At 47.3% G+C, this 12,936-nt stretch overlaps 1 long non-coding RNA gene across 1 annotated transcript in view; it reads right to left on the reverse strand.

The window, feature by feature from the left end:
• The window catches only part of LOC311442057, a 253,673-nt gene that overhangs the window by 228,759 nt on the left and 11,978 nt on the right, over positions 1–12,936 (reverse strand). The window contains exons 2-4 of the long non-coding RNA XR_014696436.1: positions 7,933–8,085; positions 7,320–7,456; positions 2,466–2,593 (exon numbers count right to left, since the gene is read on the reverse strand). This is a non-coding gene — a long non-coding RNA (uncharacterized lncRNA). The remainder of the gene's footprint in view (positions 1–2,465; positions 2,594–7,319; positions 7,457–7,932; positions 8,086–12,936) is intronic.

A 12,936-nucleotide genomic window follows, 5' to 3' on the forward strand; every position in this document is an offset into this window, starting at 1 on the left:
TAAGGGTGTCACAGGCCTAGCTGATCTCACCACCTGTTACACTGATCTCGGAGATCCTCAGCACTTTTCAAATACAGTTTGGTCGAGTCAACAGCATGCACAGCAGCACCTAGGAAGCCATGAGTCTGACCTTGAAATCCATGGTTTCTTTTAAAGCAGAAGAGACTTTGGGGAGTGGAGAGGAGATGGCAGTGGCTGTGTGGAGGAGAAGGTTTTGTATTTACAGAACACAGCTTAACAGAAGCATATCAATCTCCCCAGCAAGCCACACGCTTCAGGGACCCCACCACCTCAGGGCAGGCCAGAGTCTTCTTGGTTAATGTCACTGATAGGAGGATAATTCTCCTACAGAGATGCATGCAGTTAAGTGGCAACGTACTTTATCACCCTGTTGGTATCCAGGAGCAGTTTCCTGGGTATTAAGAAGATCAACATGCCCAAAGCACTGTGATGCTGTGATATTAGATTACAACACTGACATCACCCTTAACTCCAGCAAGCCAAAGTATTTTTTATTTACTAAATCAAAGATAGGTCATAGGGTTAGAGACACCCATACACACCAAAAACAAAACAAAAAAAAATCAATTACTATTTAGATTAATTGTGGTTTCTTACACTAAGTATCCAAACCAATACTTGAGTAGAAAGCCAGTTTTGATATAGTCTTCTGCAGTAAGGCTGTGTTTGTGGCACAGGATGCCTCAGGAGGCCCTGACTTCCTTTCATAGCCTGAAGCCATTCGAAGATCACAAGGATTCAAAACCGGGTTCTCCCCACCACCAATTTCCTAAATCTCAGGTCAAATCTAGAAAGAGTTGTTTGGACCTTCCAATCACTAGATCACTATCTGCCCTATCTCCTTCAGACACATCAGCACCCCTTGCACAGTGCTTATCCCTGGCCTCGGCAGTGAATGCAGCAAGTTTACCAGTGCCCAGGGCCTCAGCTGAGCTCCTAGTTGATCTCTGGCCATGATCATTCTCTCCCACCTGGTAAAGCAGCAATGGGTGTCTCTTTCAGCAGCAGCCACCTTATCTCCCAGCTCCCACACTCTCAGACTGGTCTTAAGACACAAATTCAGACTGCCCTACAGTGAGAACCATGTGTGAAAGTCAGTGATAAAGTTCTCAAGGTGAAAGCCATGGCAGATGGAAGGAAATCACATTCTGACATATGATGGTGGTGGAAGCCCTATTTAAAAAAAAAAAAAAAAAAAGAAAAAAAAACAGAGAGGGAAGAGAGAGAGAAAGCAAACAAGAGGAAGAGAAAAAAGAGAGAGAGAAAGCAGCAATGGAGCAGAAGTGAATGGCAGGAGATGCTTCCGACAGTACTGCCACCAAAAGAAACTCATAGCAAGCCATGACCTCAGCACAAAGCCTCTTCATACACCTACCTGTGTGTTTCAGGTCTGGGTGTAAACTACCTCCCCACATTACACAGATATACAGAAGCCTTTAATAAACACAGCTCTTGACTGGTTTTTGGTTGCAGTAGAACACACCTACCAGCCCACAGTAACATGTTAGGAAAACAGGGTTGATGAGAGGGGAAGACGGATTGTCACAAGATAGCAGTATCTCTACTAAAGAATGTCAGCTGCCTTTAAAATGACTGGTTTTAGATTTCCAAATTTTAAGAGGGCAGCAAAACTGTTCATGATCACTTAGATTGGTCTCCTGCATTCTTAAATTTCATCTGATGTCCCAAACCCAAGTCTTTTTGCCGAGATAGACAAAGATTCTTCAGAGATTTCAAGTGACAGAAAAAAAAACACCACTGTACCCCTTGGTAATTGGTATCAACAGTTAAATAGTGACCATTAAAACCAGGTACCTTATTTCTAGCTTAAATTTATCTGAATGTATATCTAGCTGCTGACTCACACTATGCTTTCATCTGTTTTTCACCCATGCTCAGGCATCACTATCTAATGAAATTCGTCCCTGCATTTGCAGGCAGACAAAGCAAATGATAGCCAACAGTTTGGGCCAGGAAGAAAAGGATGCTGCATCCATAACAGGGCCCCAGAGTTCATACAGCCAAGTTGAGAATGAGCTTTGCTTTATAATTAAGGCTTCCCCGTGGCAATAAAGCCTCAGCTCAGGACAAGCAGCATCCCCCACCCCACTCCACCCCCCCACATCCTGCTTCTGAAGCATTCTGAAATAGTGGCCTGAAGCGGCCAGCCAGCAAGGCTTGTAGCAGCTAATTGCTTGTAACATTGCTCTGGAATTACTGCCATCATCAAAGTTATGAATATAAAAAGGAGTGCAATAAAAGATAGTGCATGCCACCAAAGATGCAGAGAACCATTTTGTAACCGTGCCCTAAGGGGAGCCATAGGCAGACACGGATGAGGGCACATGACCCCCAGCAGCTCTGCACTATGTGGCTGTGCTGACATTTGTGACCCTAAACTTGCTGCTTACCGCTCTGTGTTTGAAAAACAAAGGTAGATTTACCTTTATCTAAGGATCTGGGCCATGCTTGAACAGCGACAGACTCCTCCAGCCAAAAGGTCTTGTTCCATGGCAGACATTCTGGAGGCTGTTGCACGGCACAATAGTGTCAGCTGGGACCAAACTGCAACCTGAGAATTTTGAGAACATAAATTAGAACCCCATGGGACTTGCAAGGACATAAAAAGACAGAGAAGATCATCCCTGGTCTACCTGTGAACTGCACAGTCTGTCTCCATGTTAGGACAGCTATGCCATTCACAACCACAGTGGGAAACATTTGTAGCAGCAGCAGGCTGACACCCCACATATAACAGCACCAGGGAAGAAGCCTCAACACAAGTCACATCAACAAGATAAGCCTTGACAAAGGGCATGTCTAGGTGCTGAGATCAGGAATTTCCCTTCTCCAGGCTGGTGTGCTGGGATGGGGCAGAACAAACAGCAAAGTGGAAGCAGCCCCACGACATTTAATTGCATTGTTAGAACGAAGCTAGGACTGTCAGGTTTACAGCACCAATCCATATTGCTTTCTTTCCTCACTGAGGGAAATTCACATCTGGGTCTTTGACATCTTGTATTGAAACATGTCATGGCCCAGCAGCAAGCCTGCCTATGCAGGATGTGGCCCACGCCACCAGTACAATGGCACTGGGCAGCAGTTCCTGCAGCCTAAGCACCACCAAACCCAGAAGCAGTGTCTCACTGCAGTCAGACCCAAAGAAAAGCCATCTCTATGCACTCCTTAACAAAGTGCCTCAGTACAACAACTTCTTGCAAAGCATGTTGTGAGGCTGACTCTTATATTGTCTATAAAACAGGGCCATTTTCAAGTGATGAATATTTCTCTGTGTGGTTTCACAGCCCATCTAGGATAATTTCAACAGATCTGTTTTCCTTTGGTCCATTGGCAGCATGTGGAGGTGGTTTTTTCCATAAGAGAAATGATGGTGAGACCTGTATGCCAGACATAGGGAGCAGGTCTCTCTCCTTTCCTGTGCTAATTACTTCCCAAACAAATCTCTCTCTTTAATTCCAGGTACTTCTTAGTCTAGAAGAGGTACCAGGCAGGACCACAGTTTGGAGAGCTGGGACCCACTGGAGCCAAGACAAAGCCAGCCCTCCAGGTAGACTGCCTAGAAAAAATCCTTCTGCAGTGCCTGAGGCATGCACTCACAAATCTTCCAGATCCAGCTGTAAAAGTTAGCAAACCTGCTCTAGCTGGGGCTTGGAATTAGCAGGCACAGGAAAAAGGCAGAAACCTGATTCCAAACCCCTAGTATTGATTTGGCTCAAGTGTTCCCCTTTTCACGCCTCCAGACTTCTCCCCTCTCACCCACACGCAGCCAGCCCTTTCTGCAATGCAATCACCAAATAATATTCACCATCTTGTCTAAATAATCCCCCCCGTGTTTCCTAGCCTACCAGGATGGAAAACCTGTCTGACTGCCCAAGCTTCTGCAGGAAGCCTGATGAGGTGCTAAGAAAATAATTCTGCTTACAAACTTTTTTGGTCTGAAACAGCTGCTTTTGTAGTTGGATAGGGTTTTTGGCTGGCAGTCAGCTCTCCCTACAAGCCGTCTCACCAAGACACCCCATTTGCTTCCTGTTCCCTAGCAAGTCCCTGAAGGAGAGCAAAGAAACTGGGATTAAACATGTATGACAGAGCCAGGCCAAGACACACAATCTGAATTCCCAGACAAAGTACAAGACAAATATAAGAATCACAAAGGAACAAACGTAATACGGGCTTAAGTCTAGTATGAGCCCTCTGTAAATGTGATCTGAACAGCAGGCTGCACCTTCCAGCCCAGCAGATTCTGTCAGAGCAAAGTCTACAAAGCAGCAGATCTCAGTGAGAGAGACAGGAGGCACCAGGAATTTAGAAAGAGGCTTTAGGGATTCAACATCACCTTGAATGACACCAGGACCACTACCTTCAACTGATCTTGGAGGCATCAATGTAGAATGAACGGGTGCTCGAGTCCCAGCCCAGCTCTGCTCAGGTGGAGCTACAGAGCTTGAGCACCTTGGTTGGGAAGGGAGGAAATAAGAAGTCTGTCAGGACTGTCCTCTTCTGTCCAGCCAGCTGTCCCTGACACCATCGGAGCACCCAACCACTAAGAGAGGCTACCAGTGTAGCTCTGATTGCACTGCCTGCCAGAGGTGAGCCAACAGTGGATTAAAGAAGCAATTAGAGAGTGAAGCAATCCTGCCCAGCCATGGCTGGTGTTATATGCTTAGTTTTCCCAAAATAGTTCTTTGGGGTCCCAATGCAACACTCCAAACATTAAGTTTCTTCCATAGGATTGGCAAATCTAAAGGCTGCTTTCACCCGTGAATGATTTAAAGAATTACCCACCAGTAAAAACTTCAGGTGTGAACACCTTGAGTATTTAAGTAGACCTGGGTCTTCACAGATTCCTCCTCTGCTCAGGAGGAGCCTTGGACTTGACTTACCATGCAGCCACACCGCGTCCCCCTTGGTGCAGGGGAAATCCCACTGAGCCTGGCTGCATTGTCAGCCCAGCAGGAAGCAGAAATCTCACAGGAAAGCCTATTCTAGTGATGTTTCCAGTTTTCAGGGTAGTTTTGCAGATCAGAGACACTTCTGGACCAAGGCCAAGGCAGAGCTGTCCACTGCCTCCAAAAAGGTGGCTAAGTGGAAAATTTCCTCCAAAAGGGTTAAGAGAGAGAGGAGGAAGGAGAGACTTCTTCTTAGGTTTTATTTACTGATGAAAGCAACGAGAACTTTTCCTCTTTCCCCAGAATGTTGCATTTCTTTTGGCAGTAGGGAAAAAAAAAGACTCTTCTTTATCATGCATGCATATTTCCTCGCTACTGAACTGACAGAGCTTGCAAAAGCTGAAAAAGGAAAAAAAAAAAAATCTGCCATCAGAGTCATGTTTTTAACAAAGTATTTTTAGTATTCTTCATGAATAGGGAACACCGAAGTACCCAGTCCTGCTTCATATAGTTGACACTTCTTCAGGAAACAACCATCAGTGCCACAAGAAAAATTTCTATCATAATGGGGGGGGGGGGGGGAGCAGTGAGGTGTAGACAGAAGTAGTTCAATGAACTCTATTCAGATGCTTTGCTGAACTGGTGTCTAAGCAAGGAAATGCTAAAGGAAGCCTGGAGCCAGAGCATTTCCCATGAGACGGTGAATCAAGACCTTCCTCTCCCCTGTGACTCAGTGTCACAGGAGGCAAACTGCAGATGACTTCTGGCTGGCTGAAGCCACAGCCATGGCATTGTGAGCAGGCTGGCTCCTCCGGATGCATGCAGAGAGATGGCATGGAAGCAGGACGGTAGACCTGCTGGGGTGGCCCTCTGTTGCAGCTGCTTCTGTTTCAAAGCCTGGCTAGCATCAGTCATGCTGTGAAGATGTCAAAGGGGGTAGCAGGCACCTCTGGCCTGTGCTTCATGCCCGAAGAGTAGAGGAGGATGAGAAAAAAAAAATCGAAAGACACAGGAAAGAAGGAGCTAAGAGCTAGGAAGAGAAACACATTCCGGGTCGCAAAGAATAAGCAAAGCACACACAAAACATTCAATTACCTGCTGCAGAAAAGGCAGCAGGATCAGCTGTTCTCATGCAATGCACAGATCCCTTGAAGAAATGCAGCCTTTCTGCCACTCCACCCTTTTTCAGAGGCTGGCTTTCATGCCAGTAGCTCTCCTTAGCCTCTTAGCCCAGGTCTCTCACTTGTCTGTATGTAGAGGGAGGACACTGCTGAAAAGTAAAACAGCTCCTGAGCTTCCGAGAAGCCTACACGCCTCTCAAGTGACTAAAACACTCCAAACAAATGAGAAATGTTAGCTTCTTGAAAGAAAACAGAAGCGGGGAAAAAGGAGATGGTATCTAAAGCCAGCCAAATATTAGAAAGTAAAGTGATTGCATTCACATATAAAACAAAGCCTCTGGTTTGGTGTGACCACATCAGAGCCTGCAAGGATTACTAACGGTTTCTGCATGGCTTTGCTGCCCACAACCCTTCAGCAAAGGGTACCCACAGCTAAGAGCACGTCATCTTCTTGCTCATTTATTTGGAGCTCTTGTTTGGAAGCTCAAACCCAGAATACCAAGAGTAACTACTTCCAAATACTTCTTAGATGGCTATTCACACACCTGCAGTATTCCATGAGCATTTGTCACTACCAATTAACTCAGCAAATGCTCTTTGCAAAGCAGAGGTGAAGGAATGGTGCAAAGACAAGCAGTTCACATTCTGCCTTAAAACAGGTCCCACTGCTGTGTAACATGGCTGAGGCACATAGCCAGTCTCTTCCAAAATGCTTCTAGGGACAGAGACACCACCACCTCCCCAGGCAACCTACCCATCACTTCCTCCTCCTTAACCACTCTACAAAGCCTCCCCACTCCAAAGCCTCACGCAGCAAATGTTGCATCAGCCATAATAACCTGCCTGAGTAGAGAAATGTGATGAAACATCACAAAGAAGATAAAAAAAAAAAAAAAAAAAAAAAAAGGTATGCAAGTAAACCTTGCAATTTTAATCCACTTCATGCAGCTAGCCCAAAGACAAGGAGGTGAAAACCCAGCCCTGGTGAGAACAGCAAGTGTCTGGCATCCAATTTAAGACCAGCCTCAGGTACGGAGCTGAGGTGCTACATAACCTCAGCCCCAGGATGGAGAGCACAAAAACTGGATTAAAAATCCAGACTGAAGCCCACCCCTAATCCCTGAAGAGAAAGAAACCCATGAAGCTAAATCTTCAACTCTCACTGCAGGGCCAGGTTCTGCGAGCAGCCCCAATAAACAAAAGCATGCACTGGACACTGCCCCCTTCCCTGACTTTCCCTTCAGGAGCTTCCCGGCTGTTACCCACCCACCTGCTTGGGTACTGTCCTGCAGAAGATCACAGCAGCAAGCAGTGCAGCATGGATTGCACTAGGAAGTATGCTCTCCACTCTGCTTACCGGAGAGGCCTGTTGCAAACTGCAGAAACTCAGGGATCCCAGGGACCCACCTGTGAAGAGAAGAAACATCACCAGGAGTGAGTAAACTACAGTGGCTGACGTAATGTAATAGTTGTCAGGAAAGCCTGTCTTGATTCCACTGTTGATGATGTTTCTGGCACTGGAGATGCTTCAATGAGACAACTGAAGCCACTGAACCAGCAGAAAGTAGAAACAAAAACCCCACTGTGGCAAGGATGAGCACAGATGCCTCCTCCAACTGCACCCCCAAAATAGATGCTAGACTACTGCAATCATGTGCCAAAACCAGATTTGTGGAGCTGAACAAGCACAGGACATTTATTCTCTTGAGAAACTCATGTTGTGCCCATGGAACTGACTTTGCTGGGCCCATTTGCTGCTTCCCAATGGCCCACCAAAAGGATGCCAGCGTTTCCCTGCACACACCCCTTGTCTATTTTGACATGTTCTGCAATGCAGGACCACCTCTTTCTATCCATGAATGCCCAGCACAAGAGGACCTCACCTCTGTTGGGAGGGCTTTGCACATCAGGACGTGCCCTGCTGTCCCCTGAAGAGCCCCATTACCATGCTGAAGTGGTTGCTCCTAGCTCACTGCTGAAGATGCTCTCTGCCTCCCACCTGAGATGAGCAGCAGGATTCACGTGAGTCAGGCTTCCTGCAAGGCAAGGCAGCAGCAGGTGAGGCCCCTTACAAGGAATCATCAACCTCTCAAAAGGCCTTTTGGTCTGGTCTGCAGCAGCATCAAAAATCCTCCAGACAACAGCAGTGCCATTCGTGGTGCTTGGAGAGAAGAGGCCGAGGGAATCCTGTCTGCTTGCAGCCTCCTGCTTCTGCCAGGCACCTCTCGTCCTCAGCTGCCGTGCCACCGGTCCCTTCTGCCCACAGGAGAGCCAGGCAACTTGTTTGGTTTTACAGAAAACAGCAAATTCACAGAAAAATGTATGGAGCTATTCAAAGGACCAAATAATTCTAGTAATTAAACAATTATAATCCCCCAACATTTTTTGAACCTAACTTGATTTTTTAGTTGATTTTATTTGAAGATAATATATTTCCACTTGAACAAAGGCGAAATTTGAGGCTAAACCTCTCCTTCCTCATTTGCAAGCCTGTAAAGTGGGGCTTCCTGCCCTTGCTGCCTTGTTTTCCAGTTTTCCCCCCAAATTTTCTGCACCTCTTGTCTCAGTGAGGAGGCTTTCAAGGTGCTGTGCCAGCCTGAGTTTCTATCAGCTCTCTGCCAACTAGGAAAGGAGTCATTAGCTGCCTTCCAGCCTTCCAGAGAAAGCAGCCAAGCCAACTTTCCCTGCCGAACCAGGCAGATCTCCCAGCACAAAGTGCCGAAGGTTTGTTCATCCTGTGGTTACAGCAGCTCATGGCAGCCAGCGCTGATCACACTGCAAGAGATCACATCTACAGGGTGCAGAGCAGAGGGAGAGCATTACAGACTCGTCCCAAGCAAATGGGAGATAAGGGAGTCAGGAAACCTCTCCAGCCCTCCTGCACAGTCACTGGGTATCACAGGGACGTCTATACAAGGCTACCACGGGACCAAAGCAGCTCTGCACCCTGACAGCAGTGTTCCCACGCTGGCCACTCTGGACTTAGTCTCTTTTGGGGGTGATTTTCTAACAAGACCTACACTTTTGCTGCAACTTGGCGTGAAGAAGAATCAAATCTCATTTCCCATCTAACGCTTATTTCCATAAATGAAAAGCAGGAAGCTAGTATCTTTGAGTTCTCTTCCACTTTGCCAAGTCTGACTGAAACCTGCAGGTAGGCAGCAATGGCACAGGATGTGTTTCTTCCACAAACCAGACTAAAAAGGACAGCGGGTAGGCGTTTCTATTGACGCAAAGGCAATTGAAGGAAGTGACGGAAAGCCATAGTGAACAACAGCTCCCTGTCATCCCAACAGTCATCCCAAAAACATATGTTGGGAGATTGAGGTCACCCTTGGCTCCCAAACCAGTATTGATCCACTTGACCCTACTGGATAAAAAGCATTTCTGGGTAAAAGCAAGGGTGCTGCTAAGTCTTCCTCACAGTGTCATGTCAAAAAGGGCAAGGCTGACAGAGGTCTCTGTCACAGCTGCAAGTCATCACAGTATTACTTCAGCCCATGAAGATGTAACTCCACTTACAGACTGGCATAAAAGCTACGTAGGGAGGCTGAATTAAACCTGTGATGTTCCCAAAAGAGATCCTGAAGTTTGCTTAAAAAAAAAAAAAAAAAAAAAAAAAAGAGCCCTCCTCCACTCTGCAGCTATTTTTAATCTAGGGTGGACTGTGTCATCCTGGAACGGAGTCAAATGAAAACGAGAGATTTAAAGCACTTCACTCTCCCCCTGCTGCCCCTCTGCTCTGCATCAGTCATCACTTCTTGCTTTGTAAACTCTTAGTGGGATTTGCACAGGGCCAGGCAAAGCAGGCTCCTCCATTTACTGCTATCCAACAAATATATTCCAGTAACAGGCTGTTCTCCTGCCAATGCCTTCTGTTTTCCAACTCGTTTCATTTTCTTTAGTGACTTTCTTGCAGACAAGTGGATAACCAGAGCCTTGTGTTGACTCCACGTGGATTCTGTCTCGCAGTGGTGCCAGCTATTTCTTTGCAGAAACACTGCTCATGTAGGAAGCGGGTACAAAATCTCTCCCAGTGCTGGACACAGTTTATTTGCTCCTGTTTCCGCTCCCTTTTCTCCATCAGTCAGCTCACAAAGCCCTGACTGCTGCTCTGCTCTGCCCGGGGCTCTCCCCTGTTGCCTCCCTGCCTTTCCTGCCAGGCTCTCCCAAGCCGATAGCCAAGGAAACCTGCCCACACCTATGCACGCTGGGGCTGCGCCTTTGTTTTGGGCAGTGACGTGTGCTCGGGGTGGAGGCCACCATTGTTCCTGCTCCCTGATTCCACAAAGGAGCGTTAATAATTTCTTGCAACTGCAGTAAATGAAGGGTGGCAGCTACACCCAACCTATAATACTGCTTTTCCTCTGTTACCTGTTAAAAAGGGGGTTTCTTCCTCTTGCCGTGGGAAGGTGGCTGAGGTCCAAATACTGCAGTGCCACCTCAGCAGGAGCCAGTAACCTTAACAGGATTTCTGCCAAACACATGGACCCTTGGGAGGCACAGCTGGGGCACCCAGCCCTGAGCCGGGCCGAAGAGCTCCTGGGACTGTTTGGATCAGAAACAAGAGCTGGGCTCCCTCTTCCCCATGCCGTTGTGTTTCCCATCCTAAGGAAGGGATGCAGTGGATAATGAAGCTGTCATCTGTGGTGTTCAAACAAAGCAGCCTGACAGCGCCAACAGAAAAATACAACTGTGCTGTGGAAAGCAGATGCTTTTTCACAAGAATAAAATGACTCTCATTTAGTCCGTGGAAGGTATTTTTTCAGATAAATTGCACGGGAGCCAGCCTGAAATCCTCTTATTTGTCTCAAGAGGTACCCAGCTCTTCAGGTGCTCTCTGACTTGAAGAGTGCAATCACACATCAACACTTGGCTTCTATAAGCATCACATAAAGAACAAAAACAGTAGGAGACATTCCTCCCCCTGCCTTGTGTAGCATGAACATTACGTGCAAGAACGAAAACATAGCAGAAGGAAGTCTTATTTTGCAGCAGATAACCTCATTTTTCATATTCAGTGCAACGCTCAGCCCATCCTCCCAACACTCAGCTGTGCCAAGGCTCATGAGCTTGGAGTGAAATGATCTCCCACAGAAAAGTTCCCTTGCCCCACAAAGAATGAGAGCAGTGTAAAGCACCAACAAAAGGAAACAAGTGGTGAAAAGTAAAAGTAGGTGGCTTAGCCACATCCCACCTTGATATGCAATGTTTCAGCAACCAGGGCGAGGAAATGGGTTTTCCTTTTAAACAAGGGTGGGCCAGATCCTTGGCTGGAAGAAATCAGCACTGCCCTGCTCAGATCAGCAGATTGGTGCTGATTCACAGCAGCTGAGGGTCTGGTATGTGGTTTTCTCCTGACGGTATCATAGTAATTTAATTCTAAATTAAAATCATGTGGAGATGTTGTTTTTATATAATATTGTTAAATACCAAATACAAGAAAACTGAACTAAACTAAAATTAATCTAAAATGAGAGTGTAAAGGAAATGCCTTTCCATTGTAATGGGGACTCGGAGGCTAGAAAGAACCACAAGATAATTTGAGGAAATCCCTTGAAGCATTCTCACTCACTAATTAGTCTCTTCATTCTGGAACAAGGCCATCGGTGGTGTGAAGGTTTCAGGGTTTAACACATTTCCTCATGCTCACTAGGAGCTCAGTGTAATTCCTGGAGCCGAAGCACCGAGGAGGACTGAACCGGTGTGCAAGGTGACTGTGCTCACCCCTCGCTCATCCCCAACAGCACGCATGGCCCAACGGGCCTGTGGCCATGCCAGGCTTGAAGCCAGCAGGCCCTGCACAGCTCCCCTCTGCAACCAGCTGAGATAAAGAGATATTCTGCAGTGGCAGACGTGGAAGCAGAAGGCACCCTGGGAAGCTGCGGCGCATCGCAGCGTGTCGGCAGGGCAGAGGCACACCCCATTACGAGGGCTTGTGCAACTCCATCTCCATTTAGTCACAGGGTGGACGCAAGCAGGGCTATCGCAAGCTTGCACGCAGCAGGGCGCAACGGCCTTCACAAGAGCAGCCCCAGGCTCTCTGCTCCCTTTCACCACTCTCCCTCCTGCAGGATCTGTCCTCCCGGCTACGGCAGCCACTTGGCCACCAGCCTTGCCTGGTCGGGCCGTGCCCCGGTCCTTCCTGATCGCAGACAGCCAGGCCTCCAGCAAGCGCTCAGCCTCCTTCAGGATCAGCAAGGATGATGCTAATTCTCTGTTCAAGTGGGTGGAAGCCTTTATTAATGTTTCAGGCCTGAGAAATCTCACCAGTGCAGCGAGAACCACAGAGCTCCCTCCTAATTACACAGCAGAGCACCGCATGATTCATGTCAGCAGCTCCCCGGCCCCCTCACCTCCATCCTTGCTGGTGTGACACAACAAATCCGAGTGGAAGTGATTAGCAGGTTGCAACCGCAGCCGCCTGCTCCCCAGTGTTATTAACAAAGAAGGCGCCATGAATGAGCCGTGGCAGGGCAGTCGGAGGCCTGTTGAATCATGCTCTTTGGCGTTGCAACATCGGAAGTTGCACTTGAAAACCCATCGCCTGGGTTGCTCTCAGATTTCCCAACTCAGGCGGGAGGGAGGACGGAGAACCCAGGCTGAGAACATTATACATGCATTTTTAAATTCCCAGGGGAGGCTCAAAAATTAGAACTAGCTCTGGGGCTCTTTGTTTTTGTTTTTCCCTTCCCTCTACTCTTTCCTTTTGGTCTGATTAACTTTGGTGCCTGGCTTGCACAATTTTATCAGGTTGGACCCGATGAATCACTCATCTTCAGCAAGCAACAGAGAGATTGCAGGCCGCAGAGGGTTTGTGTTTCAGTAACAAAAAGGCAGCAAAGGAAAAAAAAAAAAGAAAAAAAAAAAAAAGAGAGAGAAAGGGA

The sequence above is a fragment of the Aythya ferina genome, assembly GCF_964211825.1.
Source record: "Aythya ferina genome assembly, chromosome: 10".
NCBI lineage: Eukaryota > Metazoa > Chordata > Aves > Anseriformes > Anatidae > Aythya > Aythya ferina.